We start from the raw sequence: 18,611 nt of genomic DNA, 5'->3' as shown, positions 1-18,611 counted from the left end.
GGATTCCGTATATTTGTACAATATACTGCTGTCCGGATAGCGGATTTTTTCAGTGTATTCACTGGAAGCGCTTTTTGGAAGTAAATTCAGTATCCTAAGAATGTATCCCATTTCCAAGTTTATCCTTCTTCTGAAACCGGAAATGGTAGATTTATATATATATACTAACACTTTCAGGTTCATTATTAATCTCCATACAGCACAACCTGTAAGAGTTAGCGGGAAATGAGCGTATTAAGTTCCCAGGAACAAGTTTCATCCCTCCAATAAAAACGGATGCTACAGAGGGATCAATGAATATGCCCACTCCGATTGAGTGGTCTCCCAGTAGCCCAGTTGTGACGTCGTGTTGCAATTCCCTGAGGAGAACAGCATGTCTCAAAACAGCCGATACCTCACAACTGAAGATTTAAAGCAAGCTGTTCGGAAGGCGTTCAAGGAAATCATACCATACATGCTGTGGAAAATTTCACAAAGGACATACCGCCGCATCATATTGTGCCGCGACAATTACGACGCCCATTCTGATGTTCTGGATGACTACACATGCCAGGAGTGACAAGATTTTAGGACAGCACTGTAAAATAAAACGTACAAGAATATTTAAAGAAACTTTACAAAATATTTCAATATGCCCGTATATTCTCGGAATTTTAAGTTAAATATTTTGACTTCAAACAAAGACATTAATTGGCCAAATAATGTTTTCCCTTACTTCTATAACCTGTAATTACATATACGTATAAAGATAGGGACTTCAAATAGAAATAGATTCAGAAAGTTTCCAAGAAAACTACCTAAATATTTTATTCAGTAACTACAAAATTTAACTTACTTCACTTCCTTGTTTCTGCCTCGCTATTTGTTATCATAGATTGACACGTTGCCTCGATTCTCAAGTTTATTATTTTTATTATTTTTCTGGTAGGTGATATTTTGGACTTCTGTACGAGTTTGTAATCGTATTCTGGTTATTTCTTTCATCTATCTTCGACGAATAACAAATTGGCTTAATAACATTTAATATTTAGGAAACTTTCCATATACGTATGAGATGTTCGACATACATATCGTACATATATATCGGGTGCTCTAAAAATGGCACCCACAGAATACTATTTTACAAGTTAAAGCATATATATACCAATAGAGTTGATCTACCAATTCACGAAATAGTTACATTGATTATTTTCCAGATGGTAGTTAAAGTCGATATACATTGATATTAGCACCATTTATTAGCGTAACAATCGATGTAAGTGCTTGCGAGATTCATAGAGAGTTGACAATGGTTTCAAGTAAATCTGCGACGTTACCATATAGTAAAATTCTGATTCCTCGTAGCGGCTGAAGGAGGCCCCGGATGGTATACTATTATATAGCATTTTCGATTTATTTTGTCCTGAAGCATAGCACCTTGTTATTCATGGGCGCCATTTTTCAAATCCCTGATATATATATATATATATATATATATATATATATATATATATATATATATATATATATATATTAGATCGAACATATCACTTAGCATGAAACGAATTATACGATAACACAGTGTCACTTTTTTGGGGGGTAAACTGACTTCTGTGTCACCCTGTAAATATATTCATAACATAATAGAAAAAATATGCCTTTACTTTTGTTTTCGATTGTGTCACTGGATGATGGAAAGTGATTCATTTTCATTTTTTTTAAATTCTACTTCTGGTCACTGACATTCAGGTTGTGACATCATGAATGTCTGTCACACGTTAGTCCATTTATATATATATATATATACGCCAACCCTCAACATACTCAACGTCTTTTTATCTTCCCTTCGGTTGTAGATTTTTTTTTTTTAAATAAATGAAACTAAAATGCTAAAATAGCTCTCACGGGGACATGCTTTTGCTGATGTATTTGTATTGTCACTGCTGATCAGAAACAGATTAAACAACCACGAAGACCGAGGAAATGGTTGTCGACATGCGAGAAATTCAATTACACCTCTATCATATCACGAAATGTTGGACCTAACAACTTACTCTTTTTTTTCTTTCTTTTTTTTTTAATTCTTCGTCACTTCTTTTCAACGCAAACACACGGAAATCATTCATCATTAATAATGTTGTCAATGCGTCAAGAGGTTCCTTAACATCTATTATACTTGTTAAATAGCGGCAATGGAACAGCATTGAGTTGGACACAATAAAAGCATCATAATGAATGTTCTGTGAATACCCAAATGTTGTTTTGGCCACTGTTGATGTTACTTTATTCATATGTGTGAACGTATGTATATGTTTGAATATATATCAATGAGTCCGGCAACATTCAACATGCGCGTGTTTTTATTCAGAAAGAAGTGTCATGAAAGATATATTTGTACTCGCAGTTTTAACAATATAAGACTTTTACATATTAATAAACATTTGCAAATAAAATATTGATAATTTTTGTAAAGTAATTTTAGTATTACGCAAATTTCTTATTTTTTAAATGCAAGGTTTGTGCCCGAAACTGTATTGTGTATTCTGCTGTATTGTGCTTAATTGAAAGCTCTAATTTTTTCACTTACCTTTCTTTTTGTAATTTTCTCACCAATCAACATGAGGTAACGCATATATGCTCGGATTTAGAGAGTGCATCGGGGCATGTGCACCCTCCTTCGTTCTAAATATACACTATCTAAAAATGAAAAGCTAAAAGTGAAAATAGCAACACTTTCCGAAATTTTCAGCTGTTTCCATTTGGGGCTTAAAAGAAAGCGGAGCTTGGCAAAGGCAATAGTTTAAGTCGATTTTGTGGAGGTTAAAGGCAAAGGACTCATCAAGCAAAACAATATTCCTCATTCACACCACACATGTCTAAAGTCATTTAAAAAAAAATCAAATGTAGTGGTAGTTATTGGTGCACCCCCGCCAGAAAATCTGGCCTTGTACGCATATATTAATGCTCTACGACCCTTGCCTTAATAATAAATAACAAAACACTTCATATTTAGTATTATCACTATTCCTTTTAAGATAGTCAAGTTGAAGCAATACAGTTTAAGTTGCAACTATTTGCTACATTATATTACAGTAGAAATGCCAAAATATTGTTACTCAAATATATAAATTACGGCCCTTGTTCTATTTGGAAATAATTAAAATTTCAAGAAAAAGAAAGTGCTATCCGGTTGCAATGTTGTGAAAAGACGTTGGACGAGATGCCTGAATTTCAACTCAAGTGTAGAACAGACTATGCAAATCCTATATTCCGAAAACAAATTATCCTAATATGGATGGAACATTGTCAAAAAACACGAAACTTTAATATTAATGACATGAACATTAAAGTCAAAAGAAATTCAATTAAAAAAATGAAGTTGTCCATATATCTTTAAAAAAACTATAAAAAGGAGAAGGCTAATTGAAAACTTATTGCAAAGGCATAATGAAAAGCTGGAAAACGATGTATAGCACATAAGGTAAATATGGAAAGAATATTGTCAAAAATCATGTTGTTTCAGTAAAATCAAAAATAATGATAAAATATGTGAATTTCCTTCGAATTATCTAGTCGCCCCACACGGAGTTAGCTTGAAATATCTCAGATCTGGATTTGGAAACTCAAGACTCGATTTAGCACGAAACGTGACATTTGACCTGATCACGTGACACATGGTCCTGATGATAAACCGGATAGGCCGGTTATCTACTACTTCAACTCAAATATCTCATTTGTCGATGGTTCTAGTATTTATGTGTTTTCTAGAATTTCAGAAAGACTGAATAGTATTGAATTGTATGCCCGGAAGCCGATGAGATATCCTCCATCGAGCGTCATGCCAGTCTACAGCGTGTAGGGAACATAGTGACTGAAATTAAAGGAGATGGTCCAGTATCATGTTCCCAGATGAATCAGTGTTCTGTATGACAAATAATTGTGGACATCAGTATGTATGGATATCATGGGAAGCACACTTCATTCACAACGGACCCGTGAACCTGATAGGTATTGGAGTTCTTAACTTAAGTTAGAGACGGGAATAATGAAAATGGAGAAACAACCTTGCATATCACCGATATTGATCCATTGCTGGAGATCAATATTTTGTCTACGTCCTGAAAGGATACGTTCGTCTTTCCATGATACAATGTGTCCTTACTTAGCTTATATGGATGACAACACGTACTCACACAGAACTGTTCATGTTACAGATATACTGGAAAGTGTGAAGGTCAACCATATGTATTAACAGAGATACTTCTCAGATCTTAATCACAACGAACGTGCCTAAGATGCACAGAAAAATATACCATCCTGGACCCTCTAGTATCTCAAAACTTCCCTGAATGAGGAATGGAACAACAATCCCCATGCCTTAATTAACACACTCATGGCAAACGTGCCAAGCAGATATGCAGGATACTGTATTACCCGAGATAGTTATACATCTCATTGATGTGATCAGAAATCTCTACAATCACAGCAATTTGCATTCCATGTCCTCCTTCTATAATATTTTGCATTTCTTTTAGTTCATGAATTCCTGCTTCTTTGCATAGTGGGAACTTCCTATCTTTTGATAATAAAGCTGTTTTTTTTTTTTTTTTAAATCTGTATTTATATACTTTTCATGTGATGATTCTGATCATCTTTCAATTTAACGTCCCAGGATTATGACCTATATATTAATGGGGAAGATGATTAAAGCAAGTGACTGATAATGGAATGAGAAGGTGGGAGGAAACGGGAGCTTCCCGAGAAAACTCACGGACACGATGTTGTCCACCACAAAGTTACTTGGTGATGATTCCAATCATGTTTCCAAAATTATGCATGAACATGAGTTTATTCTACAGTATATCAATTGTTAAACAACGTAGAAATGGATTGCTTCAAGCAAGACATAATCTAATTCAACAGATAAAGTTAAAAGTTTCAGAGAGGTTTGTTGCCAAAGAGGAAGGAAGATGTTAGTTTGAGGAAGCTGGAAGAAGTTGTAAAGTAATAGAGAAAGAATCCAAGAAGAGAGAGAAGATCTTAGATTAATAAAATGATTAGAAGAAATAGATGTAGACATGAAAGGACTGAAAAAAAATAGAAGTTGAAGAGTGTTAATGATAGGGTCTCCACTTTTCAAGAAGTAAAATGGAGATAGAGTTGAAGGTATGTATCAGCATTACTTGATTAGCGCGATTCAAATATTTGCTGAAGTATGTTATTTTCAAAGGACATAAAAAATACAATACATGGTTAGTCAAATTACTCTTCAGGCGAGGATCTCCAGCCAACGAGTGCATTCCATGTAGAAAGAAAGCATAAGATTGCAATGAGAACGAGTGATCAGCCACACGATGCACATCTCTATCATCAGAAGAGCTTTTTCTTCTATATTAAAACGTGCCCGAGATGCCAAAAGAATTGAGGGTCCAGGTAGCTCAGTTATAGAGCGTTCACCTCTGGTGCATGGGGTCCCTGGTTCGATCCCAGATCGCGCCATGTGAACTTTCTGGTGGACAAGCACCGTGTGGTTAGGTTTCCTCGGGGTTCTCCCGTTTCCTTCCACTTTCTTCATTCAACCATTTCACTCATTCCTCATCATCACCGTCTCCTTTAGCCTAACCGGCATAACCGTTGGACGTAAATATCAAAGATTTCATTTTATTTATTTATTTATTTTTGCCAGAAGAATTGGTAGTCGGCGGAAAAGACACCTGGTAAATACGGCGAGTAGGAAGAATTGCAACTTACGTGGTGTCTGCACAGCTCTTCAAGCGGCATGTGGGCGTGCAACATGAGAATACTGTATATCTTGACGATTGCAGGAGGCACAAGCTAAATATGTAATTTAAACAGGACAACATAATGTAAACTTACAAGAAACTATGGAACTAGGAATAAGACTTCTGGGCTTTCGGCATCTATGGTCATTGTTGCCCGTATAAGTGATGACGTCTTTCGGTATTGTATTGTATGGTTCAGAAAAAATATACATTAAGCAAAAGCGGGGAAAAACGACTGGAGGCTTTCGAAATCTGGATATGGAGAAGAATGCAGAGAATTAACTGGATTGAGCGGGAAACGAATGAGAGGGTGTTAGAAATGGTGGGGGAGGGAAGAACAGTTTTAGATATTATTAAGAAGAGGAAGAGAAATTGGTTTGTGCATTGGTTAAAAAGAAACTGTATCATGAGAAACGCGCAAGAGGGTATGGTAGCAGGAAAGAGAGGGAGGGGCAAAGGAGACCATAATTAACGGACGATTTCAAAACAGAGGAATCGTACCTGAAGAAGAAGAGTTTAGCGGAAGACCGTGGAGCTTGGAAGCCCCTCATTTGCAGCAAGTGGTCTGCTAATAATGGCAGAATACCCATGATGGATTATTATTAATGGTTTAAATATACAGTATTCAATGAAATTCGGAAACAACTGGAAGAAAGATGATAAATGACAAGTAGAACTTGAAATTACAAATAATACGATGGCTATTGAAACGCGCAAACAAGACTCAGAGAAACGGGGCAAGCCGTGATTTCATCCATTTTTTATCACCAGAAAATTATTCATTTAAATAGTAACTTAAAACATAGTAACGTAGCGATTAAGATTAAACATAAATTGCATTACAAAAATAAACCGAGTAGGGATGACTTCAAGGTCAAATATCTACTTTCCGCCATTTGAAGGAACAGCATTACTAACTAGAATGATTTCTCGTATTCTCTGCAATAACCATCTGCAAATTATTGTGTGAGACCATTTGCAAATTATTGTATAGGCAATAACAATAATATGAAGCAAAAAGAGCACTTGATATATAAGAATTTTGAATGTATAGGAAGTATATTATTAGGAAGCGAAATTAAAACTCTGTCATTTTTTTTAAGAAAAGGATAAATTATATGCTCTGGTGCTGTAAGATCGATACCCTATTCTTAACAAAAAGAAGCACTTGTTCTTCTCCTACTCCTACTACCACCCATACACGCAACATATATCACATACTGATTGAGATAATCAATCAATACCCAGTGAAAGATGATCTTAGTCTAAAGACTATGGTGGAAAAATGAAGATCACGGTGCGTTGTGGAGTATTAATGGTTGCTTTCTTGGGTCATTAGTCGCTGCTGAGGTTATTTCAAAGGATTTGTGGTTCGATCGTTGGTTAATCTTTCCTTCAGGAGCCGTTATCAATCTTCCTGAACTTAAGACTTCAGATTCCAAATCGTTTGGCTCCCATTGAACAAAAATCTTCAATGCCAAATTGCACAAACGTGACATGGATACAATTCGTAGTGAGTTCCTGGTTCGTTCTCCGAGTGTTGGTGACAAAAAGCATCAGTACTAAATGTACTGACATATTTTGGTCTACGGGCCGCGGTGGCTCAATGGTAGAGAGTTCACCTCTGGTTTCTGCATTCCACCATTTCACTCATTCCTCATCCTCACCGTCTCCTTTAGCCTAACCGGCATAGCCGTGGGACGTAAAACTCAAAGATTTCATTTCATATTTTGATTTATTTATATAAACTACTTTAAGGAATTTAGCAAAGAAGAGAGATACGAGGTCAGATCAAAAACACGGTAAATAATTTTACTAGAAGCAAAGTAATAAACTTACATGGAATTTGATTTAATCTCCTTCAAAGTACTATCCTTGCCTAGCAATGAACTTATCCCAACGATGAAACCATGACTGGAGGCATTTCTGGAAGGCTTCTTTTGGAAGTACGTTCAGCTGCTCTTTTGTGGCTCTCTCAATGTCAAGAATGGTGTTAAAACTGTTTTCCTTTTAGCACGGTTTTAACTTTTTTGGAAGAGTCAGAAGTCGCATGGTGCTATATCTGGAGAGCACAGTGAATATGTACAGACAGGAATATTTTTTCGGCCAAAAAACTTGAGGATTAAAAGCAAGGTATGGCACGGCGCGTTTTCATGGTGAAGAAGGAAGCCATTTGCTAATTTAATCGGCGGTTGAAATGTTTTTCACGGTACCATGCAGGATGTTTAGAAAGTTCTCGTATAGTCATTCGCCTATTTGTATAGTCCGTAGCAAAAACCTGTAACATTAGCAGGTAAGTTTATTGTGAAACGACAAAGTCTTTTGCTCCAAAATAAATGTGCATGGGAGGACGCCGAGATTTCTCCTGGCTTGATTCGTGCCACTTAAACGTTATGTTGATTCCCTGTTCTGTTAGGCGTAGTGTCACAATAAACTTACATGTTCATGTTGCAGTTTTTTTTTTTTTTTTTTTTTGGCTGCGGGCTTTACAAATCATTTGTGCCACTTTTTGAACGTTTTGATCTGTTTTTAACGTCGAAGGGCAACTCGATCGTTCCTCGTTTTCAACCGACTCCTTGTCAGGTTTGAATCGCTCATACCACTTGTAAACACTCTTCAATACCACTGCTTTTTCGCCATACACTGATTTTGACATTTCGTGTGCTTTTTTGGCACCTTTTTTTTTCCAGCTCAGAACAAAACTTAATGTTGGCGCCCGACAACTACTCTTAACACGTCCTCACTCTTCTGCCTGTGGAACCCAACTAACATGACACAAGTCGTTCAAACTCGACATTGACTGTACCAAAGGTTTAGGCTACCGGGCTTACTTGTTGAAATGGATTCAGCGCCGATAGAGGACACCATAAAACTACATTCACCATACTTTTTGATCACACCTTCTAAAATATTTATTTTTAGATTTTTTCTGAGAAGATGACTATGTACAGTATTGTTCAGAAAGTTTCAAATAGTGCTGTTGAAATTATTCGAATATTCGTTATTCGAACAACTATCCGAGTATCTACTATTTGAACAATTATTCAAACACTTTTTACTGCTATTATTTGAATGTTCGAATTTTGCATTTTTAATATCCGAATAATTATTAAATAATTCGTTATTCGAACAATTGTACGAATATTTGTTCGAATAACGAACGAATTTTCTAATAAAGAATATTCAAAAAACATTATTCGAATTTTAACAGCACTAATAGTTCAGTGCAATTAGCCAAAAAAGGGCAAAACCCAGACATTAAAAAAAAAACAAGCCGAAACTTTTTCTAAAATGATCATGATACTCTATTCGGTAGCTCAGAGAAAGTTCTAAAAAAAACTCTTCGTCGGGTTTGCTCACTATGGCCGCCATATTGGTTAGCCTATTTCCAATGTCAAAAGTCTTCGTGGAGACCTCTCATTTACTTTATCTGACTATAATACTGGTTGTAAACACAGCAGAGATATGAACCATACTTAGATGAAAAGATATTTAATTAGTTGTGCTTACAGTGTCAAAATTGAAGAAATTTGCCTTTTTCCCGAAAGGGAAAAAAGGGAAATTCTACAACATTTCTTAGGACAGAAGTGAAAAATTGAGTTTTTGGATTTTTTTGCAACATTGTAGGGAGAAGAAACATAAAATATGTACAAAATTATTGACTACACCTTTCTTAGTAAAACATTGAACATACATGATATTAATATCTTCTAAAAGCTGGGATTTTGAAGTTTTATATAGTGCAATAAATTCCTCCTTGATCCATATTGTAAGATTTTCACCTCTGCATCCACAGGTTTTGAGTGAAGTTATCAGTGTGTAGGAATTTGCAGATGCTTCAATAACCTCTACAAACCTTCTTTGGAGAATGGAAGAAGGAAAATTTCCGATAATTTGAGTGAAATAATATATATGTAGGAATAGTCGGAAGAAATTAACATGTATCCGCACGCATTAGTTAATTCTTCTTTAGTCAGAAAATCAATCCAATTCCCAAGTTGAGACTTTTTCTAATGATTGTATTATTGATTAAATTTCCAAATAGCGCATACATATTCATCCACTTAGTCATCATCATCCTATTGGCAAACCACCATTGATTTACTTTGCTCTAGGACCTTCGAGTCAAATATCTGCATTCAGGCAGAATACTACATTATCATTATCATCAATTCACCTAATAATCCTGTAAAACTAGAATTTAATTTACTAAAACAAGAATTCCCGAAATTTGTAAGACAACTAGACAAAGTGAGAAGTTTTGGTGCGGAGTTTGGAGTGACCTGACAGGCGTTGATGAAAGCTATGAAAAGTATGGTAGCCTCACCTGGGAAAGAGAAATTTTGCTTCAACTATTACTACATGGGTTCATTCCATGCCTGCATATTCAAGAATAGTGGAAGATGTGGAGAAATCCATTGTTCCTCCGTCTCCTCAGAACAACATGTTGACTTGCGAGAGTCTCGTCAGACTCATGACGTCGAAGATGTTCCTACTTCATCAACTAATTCCGAGAACGTAAATCATTCGAGAGATCATCCCAACTTACATCAATATCTACTGATTTGCTAGCTGATGAACATATAAATTGTGATAAAGCATTAGAAGTTAGATTTGCCGTGATGAAGATGATTGAGGGAAAGCAACTTAGTGAAATTCATCTGAAACGCAAGTCAAGTGTGAAGTCTTTGGGCAGCTTAACAAAACCAGTAACTGTGCGTAAAGAAGCAATCTGTGTAAACCCAAACTAGCTTCTGCACTGCATAGTATGCACAGTTAGCTCTGAGGTACAGTTGTTTGAGAATTTCAAATATGAACTATTTGCGTGTCCTCTCTCCTTATTTGATGAAGGAGGTCTAATGAGGAAAGATACAAAATCATCGACAATATCCATCTTGTGCTGAACTTCGAGCCAGAAAACAAATAGTGCCACAAAACAGAGTGTATTCTACATAGTTGATTTTGGGCATCTCTTGCATCCGTGTTGTATGGCAGTGTCCAGCCACGTTCAAAGAAATATGTCAACACTACAGTGTGTGCGTTGTTAAACATTACGGAAAAACTTTAGGAAGCAAGGTACTCCAGGCCAAGCCAGATGTTGATATGCTGATTGCAATCATGGCTATTACAGAGGCCAAGAAAGGTCTTGGTGTTATTGTGATTGGTGATGACAAATATTTATAAGTTCTTCTAATTGTCCTTGCTCCACCAGACACATCTTTGAAAATGATGATGCCGGGAACGAAGACTTGTACAGACAAGATTCACCATATTGTAACTAATCAAGATGATATAGGTGATATGAAGGAAGGACTTTCTTCTAATTATACACGGCTTCACAGGATGCGATTCAGTTTCGCCAATTTATCGAAAAGGCAAAATCTCTGCTTACAAAATGTTAGAGTAATAAGAAACCTAGAGAGAAACTAGGTATTTTCAATAATTCTCGAGTGTCAGCTGAAGCTGTGACTTAAGCTGGTGAATCTCTTTCTGTCACTGTATGGGTCAAAAGATATCGGAAACTTTGACATTTATTTCACCAACTATATGAGAAGACAATTGCCAAACAGTCTATACATTTGCAATTTAGCTTAGCTGTACTTCCTCCTACAGCAGGAGCCGCTCGTGGACATTCACTCCGAGTCTTTTATCAAGTGCAGCAATGGCGTAATGTTAACATGGACACTTTACGCTGGGATTTTAAGATAGTCAATAGTCATCTACGTCCCATACCAACTTTGAAGTCCGCTGCTCCTGAAGACTTACTACATCTTACCTCATGTTCCTTACACCGACGACTGTAAATGAAGTTCTGAGTGCTGGAGAGGTATGTTAAAATGCTCAATCATGTGTATGTACCTCATATGGCATGGACGTACCAACAGAAACATAGAAGATGAAGTGGAAGTAGATAGAGATTTGCTAGTTTCCGAGAAGGATATCGAAGAAGAGACATTCCAAGATGCCAAACATCCCCATTTGGAATACATTCAAGTAAAAGTAAGTTACTTTCAAATCAAAATTATCTAAGTTTGAAACCTTTACATAATAAAGAATTACATTTTAGGCCTTTTCCTAGCTCAAACATTACGACTTTTTATACATTACTAAGCACGATTTTTTACCAACAGTTTTGTTTACACGTCAAATTCCTCCAGCTAATCTGACTTGCTAAGAATAGAGCTCTTTTTGTTTTCAAATCTCCCTCAAATTTTGTAATTTTTCCTGTTTTTCTTTTGAGCTCCTCCGTGGCTAAGCGGTTAGCGTACGTGCCTTTGGCGCGGGAGACCCGGGTTCGATTCCCGGCGGGAGCTCATGTGGTTCAGATTCCACGTTAATCAGTAAGTCCACGTCTCATATAGCCTCGCTGCTGCAAAGGGACGTTAAACTCAAAATCAACTCAACTCAACCTGTTTTTCTTTTCCAAAACCAGTCAACATCGAGTTTTGTAAGAGACATTGAAGCCTTTTCAAATGCCTATCCATTGATAACTTCAGTCAAAACTTGTGAATGCACAAGTGAAAATTTTAAAATATTTGGACAAGAGAGAATGTAACACATTACGTGAATCTAAGTTTAAAATATCAACTTTAGAAAATATTAATATTGTGTATTTTAACATTTTACTGAGAAAGGTTTAGCCTACAATTTGCACATATTTTATGTTTCTTCTCCTTAGAATATTGTATTATAATAAGGATCAAAAAATAAAATTTTTCACTTCTGTTCTGAGAAGTTTATGGAATTTTTCCCTTTTTTCCCCTCTGGAAAAAGTGAAAATTTCCTCAATTTTCATACAATAAGAACAACTAATTAAATATATTTTCAATGAGGTATAGTTTATATCTCTACTGTGTTTACAACCTGTATTATAGTCAGTTAAAGTTAATGCTAGGTCTCCTCGAAAACTTTTGGCACTAGAAATAGGCTAACCAATACGGCGGCCATAGTGACCAAACCCAACGCGGGATTTTTTGGGACTTTCTCTGAGTTACCGAATAGAGTATCATGATCATTTTAGAAAAGGTTTCGGCTTGTTTTTTTGAGTGTCCGGGTTCAAACCTAATTGCACTGTACTAGAAGGAAAGAGTTAATTGACAAATAACTTGTAATAAATTGTATAATAATATATTAACTAAAAAACGAGAAACTCCTATGTCGGTTTCGGTATACTTCCCGGCAAAATCAGAATGACGCTACTGGTTTCACAGCTCTTTGGAAAGTAGTGATTGGAATACAAAGAACTGAATTTTCTTTGGTTACTTATGTTAGTACCTATTTTTCAAACCGATTACATTGTTGATAAATCCGTAGGTATCTTTGAAAAACGTTTGATTAATCATATTGGTACGGTCTTTGTTCTTATTTATTTTCTCAACTAAATTTATGGCGTCAGAATTGATTTCAAGGCATTTTATTTGACAAGGCAAAGCACGAAGATAACACAAACTATATTCCGAAGTAGAATATTTAAATACTAAGTAATTTGGTAGAGAATATTTAGGATTATTTCTAATTTCCTCATTACTTATAAAAGCATGACAAATGTATGATGAACACCCATCTATGGACAATTTTATTTCCTGTTAAGTTAGGGAGAATTACGTTGAAATTATGGTAGACGAGATTTAACTGCTTTCAACTACATTAGCCAATAATTTCTACTACTACTACTTTCTACTTTCTACTACTACAATATTTATTTATAAAGATTATTCTTTCACACTTTCGGACGTCTTTAGCTGGGAAAGCTAATTTGGAATCCACATAGACTTTTTTCTTCTACTTAACTCGAAATGAAATATATTATTATGTCATAAAATGTAAAGACACGCCCTCCATATGAGACCATCCAATGAGTTTCAAGGACACTAGGGAGATGATAAAAACCCTCATGCGCCTTCGGAACGCACAGGACTTGATGTAGTAAGCTCAAGGTGGACAACTTTCTTAACCCTCATTTCTATCCAGCCTTAAATAATATTGATGCCCTCACAGGCACTTAATTCACCTTCACTTTCACTCAACACCTTCACCTCCCCCTCACTCAACTCCCACAAACTCAGATCAATATTTCCTCAACGCTCTCGTTCACTTTAATCTCATTTAATTTCCTCATCCTCGATCAACTCAATACCTATACCCAAATCAATATTTATTTCTCGATCTCACTCAACTCCCTAACAAACAAATCAATATTTCCTCAATAATCTCACCCACCTCACCCTCATTTAAATCTCTCACCCTGAGTCAACTCCCTTGCACTCAAATCAATATTTCATCAACGCTCTCCCTCACCTTACTCTTATTTAATTCTCACCTTCAATCAACTTCATATCCGCAGTCAAATCAATATCTATTTCTCGGTCTCACTTAATTTCCTCACAAACAAATACATATTTCATGAATGTCCTCGTTCACTTCATCCTCATCACAACATTTATTCTATGCACTCAGTCATTATTACTCTCACTGAACTCCCTCACACATAAATCAATATTTCCTCAACGTTCTCACTCACCCCACTCTTATTCAATTCTCTTGGCCTCATCCTCCTCATTCTCTCTCAATTCTTCCACATTCACTCTAAATTAAAGATTTATTCCTCACTGTCATTCAACTTCCTCAAAGTCAAATCAAAATTTCCTCAACGCCCTCATTGGCCTCTCTCTAATTAAACTCCTTCGTCCTCATTCTCTCTTGCTCTTACCTTTAAATAATATTGTTCCCACACTGATTCATATTCTCACAAATAATGTTGAACCCTTCACTATAATGTACCCGAAATGAGAGTGAGAGAAGGTGAGGATGGTCATAATGAGGGTAAAATAAGTAAGAGTAACCATCTGTGGTCAGCACGAACCTAGGTTGCATTTGGCCTATTTCTTTAAAGTACAACTTGTTCTCCGTTTTATGAAGCTGCGTGAATCCTTAGCCGCATTGGAACAATAATAGAAAGATAAATATAACCCCTCTTACTCGGATTGAACTCGGGCCCTTTGATTAAGTAGGTTTACCGACTACCTACTACGACTCTAATTAACCCATGCTCATGTTGTGTTATTTATAAATATTTAAAGTATATTTAAAATTCATTTTACCTTTCCCCCTTCCTTCAAGAAAATGCACTAATAAAACATTTAACACGTCTTCTATAACGAAATACTTTAGTTTGTATAATATTTACCTGTACCGTGGGCAAAAAGTGCTCATAAATATGTAATATACTTAGTAGAATGTTCATTTTAAATTAACAGAAAAGAAGAATGTTTTTAATATATGTAAGAGATTATTATGGGATAGTTGTGGCTATGTACATGTTATGTGTTGACCTAGTCAAGTGAATTTATGTATTTCACGGTTTTAAAAAGGAATATTTAAGACATATCAAGCAATAAAGGTGAGACTAATGATCTTTGAATATCTGAGTTGATTCTTGCATAAAGAAAAGTAATTATCGCTTCGTAACTTATATTTTACAAGACGAACCAGGTTAACGACGCTTTTCTATAGAGTCGTTATAAAAATTTGGTTTACCAAACCCGGGATTTTTGAAAATTCAGTTCCCGAAGAAGGAAAGTAGGGCTGAATTTACTTGGATATTACCATTTATGAATACGAACTTAACCGTATTACGAAGCGGTAAGGTCATCAAAAGAAAAATGGATAGTGAAATAGTGCAACAGGAATCTAATACCAGTAATCCAGGTGAAATTAGTGCAACACCAAGTTTGTCATCTGAGGATCGACTTTTGTTAGCTGTGCAGCGACAAATTATGCAAATGACGACTGAGATAAAACAAACCATGGAACAGAAGCTCAATGAATCTAACACAAACATGGAACAGAAGTTCTATGAAGCTAACCAGACCATGGAACAGAAGATAGAATTGAAATTCAACGAAGCTAACAAGACCATGGAACAGAAGTTAGAATTGAAATTCAACGAAGCTAGCAAGCAGTATGAAGAATTAAGTAAACGAATAGAACGGATAGAACTGAAATCAGACGATACGAAACAAACAATCGTCCAGGTGATGAACGACATATCCTCGCAGTTTGAAGAGAAGTTAAAAAGGTTAGCCGATGAGTGTCAAGAAAAGCACGATCATCAAAATCATGAAATCTGTGCTGTAAAAAAGGATTTAACGTTAATAGAATCTTCCGTTAAACATCAAAAGATCCAGTTGGCTACTATGCAGGAAGAAATTAAAACGTTACAGGCTAGAGATAACATTTATCGCAATAATCTGGGCAGTGATCGCTTCGAGTTTCCCCAATCACCGGATATAAATACGCCTTCGCCGGAATCTGAGGAGGATATTATATTAGAGGAAAATTGTCCGAAGATCACTGATGAACGAAATATAAATGGTATCATGACACAGCACGCTACGGACCGGAACAATCACACCACAAGAACAAGGAGTGAGAAAAGAAAGGTAAAGTTAAGTGTCAAGATGAGCGAAATCAAAGCCATGAGTAAATTTAGTGGTAAGTGCAATGAAAATGCTAGTTCTTTCTTAGAGAAATTCCAAGACGAATGCAATATAATGTCTATCGACCGATCACAATACATGAAATTAATACCCCATGTATTACTCCCACCTTGTTCCTTATGGTTTAAGGCAATACGTGATCACATTAGTACATATGAGGAATTTAAAGCGGCATTGATCGCGAATTACGAAAATGACTTTTTGCTGGCAAACAGAGATGCCACTCTTAGAAATCAACATTTCAATCCTCGATTGCACAAATCTATTGTAGAGTTTGTTGTAAATGTCTATAATGAATTAAAGGTTGTTAATCCCTTGCAATCGGAATCAAGAATAATTGCATCGATTCGCAATTTGCTTCCATTTAAATTACAGCAGATCTTATTTTCCACTCAGTGTATGAGTTTCAGTCATTTATTAATGCTTGTACAATGCTACGAAACTCAATATCATGCTATGAATCTAACACAACCAGGAATGGGTAAAAATAAGAATAATTCAGATCATTTGGTCCCTGTTCGGAATTTGAATATCCGAAGTGTGAATAATAATGAACCGAACCTAAGACGAGTATACTCTAGCAATCAAAATGAACAAAATAGACAAGGCTATGTAGGGAATCCGCCTAACCTAATCAACCGAAGTAGACACAAAAATAATAGAAATACATGTCGAAATCCTAGAGATGCTACCAATCCTATGTATAGACATAATCATTGTTCACGAGATGGTACTTCGTATCCAAATTCAAATCACGATGAAAGACATGTACAACCTAATGTAGAACCTAACCACGATTGTGCGGTACAATGCACTTTATTAGATTCATATGCCAGTGCGAATGTAACATGATTACCGTTAACGAAATTAGGTTAAACCCATGTTGGTTATAGATTCTTGTGAATTTTCGTTTTAAAGTTTGTGTTAATATTAATAATGAAAACGATGGTTATAAATATTTGAAATGCATCTAGTTAAAGAGTTAGTAGCACCCAACATTCTTGATCAAATAAATAAGAATGAAAAATAACAATAATAATGAAAAATGTGTTTATTTAATAACAAAAAGGTGTCTTTTGTTTCTGTAAAATAAATTTATTTACTTCCATTTGATTATTCAAACGTAGGTTATGTTTAATTTTTATTCTTTCTTATTAATGTGAAGAATCATAATTCAATTTATAATTAGTTAAAGGCAAAAATTATTTTATATTAGATTGATTTGTGTTTAATTATCAAAGATTATGTTAAGAATAAGATCCATTCTATAAAATCAATTATTCAATGACTACCTTGAGTGAAATTCTTCTTTATTTTGGACATCTTAGTGCTACTATGTATACATTACAATTGCAACATCTAACTTATTTGTTATACAATGCGCCCGAAAAGAACAAATATTATTTGTCACATCATCGTTTGTAATAATGATCGAAACTAGTAATCTTGATAATTTGTGTTTCACCCTCGTTAATTATATTTCTAAGCGACGATGTTTTTAATGATAAAGAATAAATAATAATGTAATAAAAGAGAAATATTAATGAAATCAAAGATTTATTGTGAATGTATTTATGTGAATGATAATAACTAATATTTTATATATATATGAGGGTTAACCAAAAAGTAATGAAGATATATACGAGGTGTGATCAAAATATAAAGAACATATGTAATGTACGAACATTAATCTAATCAGACCAGTGATTCTTGAATATAAAAGCCAAGCCTACTCATGACTTTTATATTCAGTCCCTTTGTCGGGCGACATTTTCTATAACGAAATACTTTAGTTTGTATAATATTTACCTGTACCGTGGGCAAAAAGTGCTCATAAATATGTAATATACTTAGTAGAATGTTCATTTTAAATTAACAGAAAAGAAGAATGTTTTTAATATATGTAAGAGATTATTATGGGATAGTTGTGGCTATGTACATGTTATGTGTTGACCTAGTCAAGTGAATTTATGTATTTCACGGTTTTAAAAAGGAATATTTAAGACATATCAAGCAATAAAGGTGAGACTAATGATCTTTGAATATCTGAGTTGATTCTTGCATAAAGAAAAGTAATTATCGCTTCGTAACTTATATTTTACAAGACGAACCAGGTTAACGACGCTTTTCTATAGAGTCGTTATACTTCTTGTAATACATAATGTACACTATGAGTCATCCTTATAATTCAATTACGCTGCATAGTGTTTGCAGTAAGTTGGATATAATAAACCATAGCTTCATCAACCATACAGATCAAGATCGTATTTCTTTTTCTAAAGCGAATGTAAAAGATCCATCTTTTCTAGCGGTGGTTTACAAGCAAGGATTTCCGCTTAACATGCAACTT

The 18,611-nt window shown here is 35.2% G+C and overlaps 1 protein-coding gene across 2 annotated transcripts in view; it reads right to left on the bottom strand.

Annotated features, from left to right (window-relative positions):
* The window catches only part of LOC145666450 (lachesin-like), a 1,090,518-nt gene that overhangs the window by 965,213 nt on the left and 106,694 nt on the right, over positions 1-18,611 (bottom strand). The gene's annotated exons all lie outside the window — the stretch shown is intronic.

Source organism: Thermobia domestica, chromosome 12 (genome assembly GCF_964235325.1).
Source record: "Thermobia domestica chromosome 12, izTheDome1.hap1.1, whole genome shotgun sequence".
Classification (NCBI taxonomy): Eukaryota; Metazoa; Arthropoda; class Insecta; order Zygentoma; family Lepismatidae; genus Thermobia; species Thermobia domestica.
This window is presented reverse-complemented; position numbering and strand designations above follow the sequence as displayed.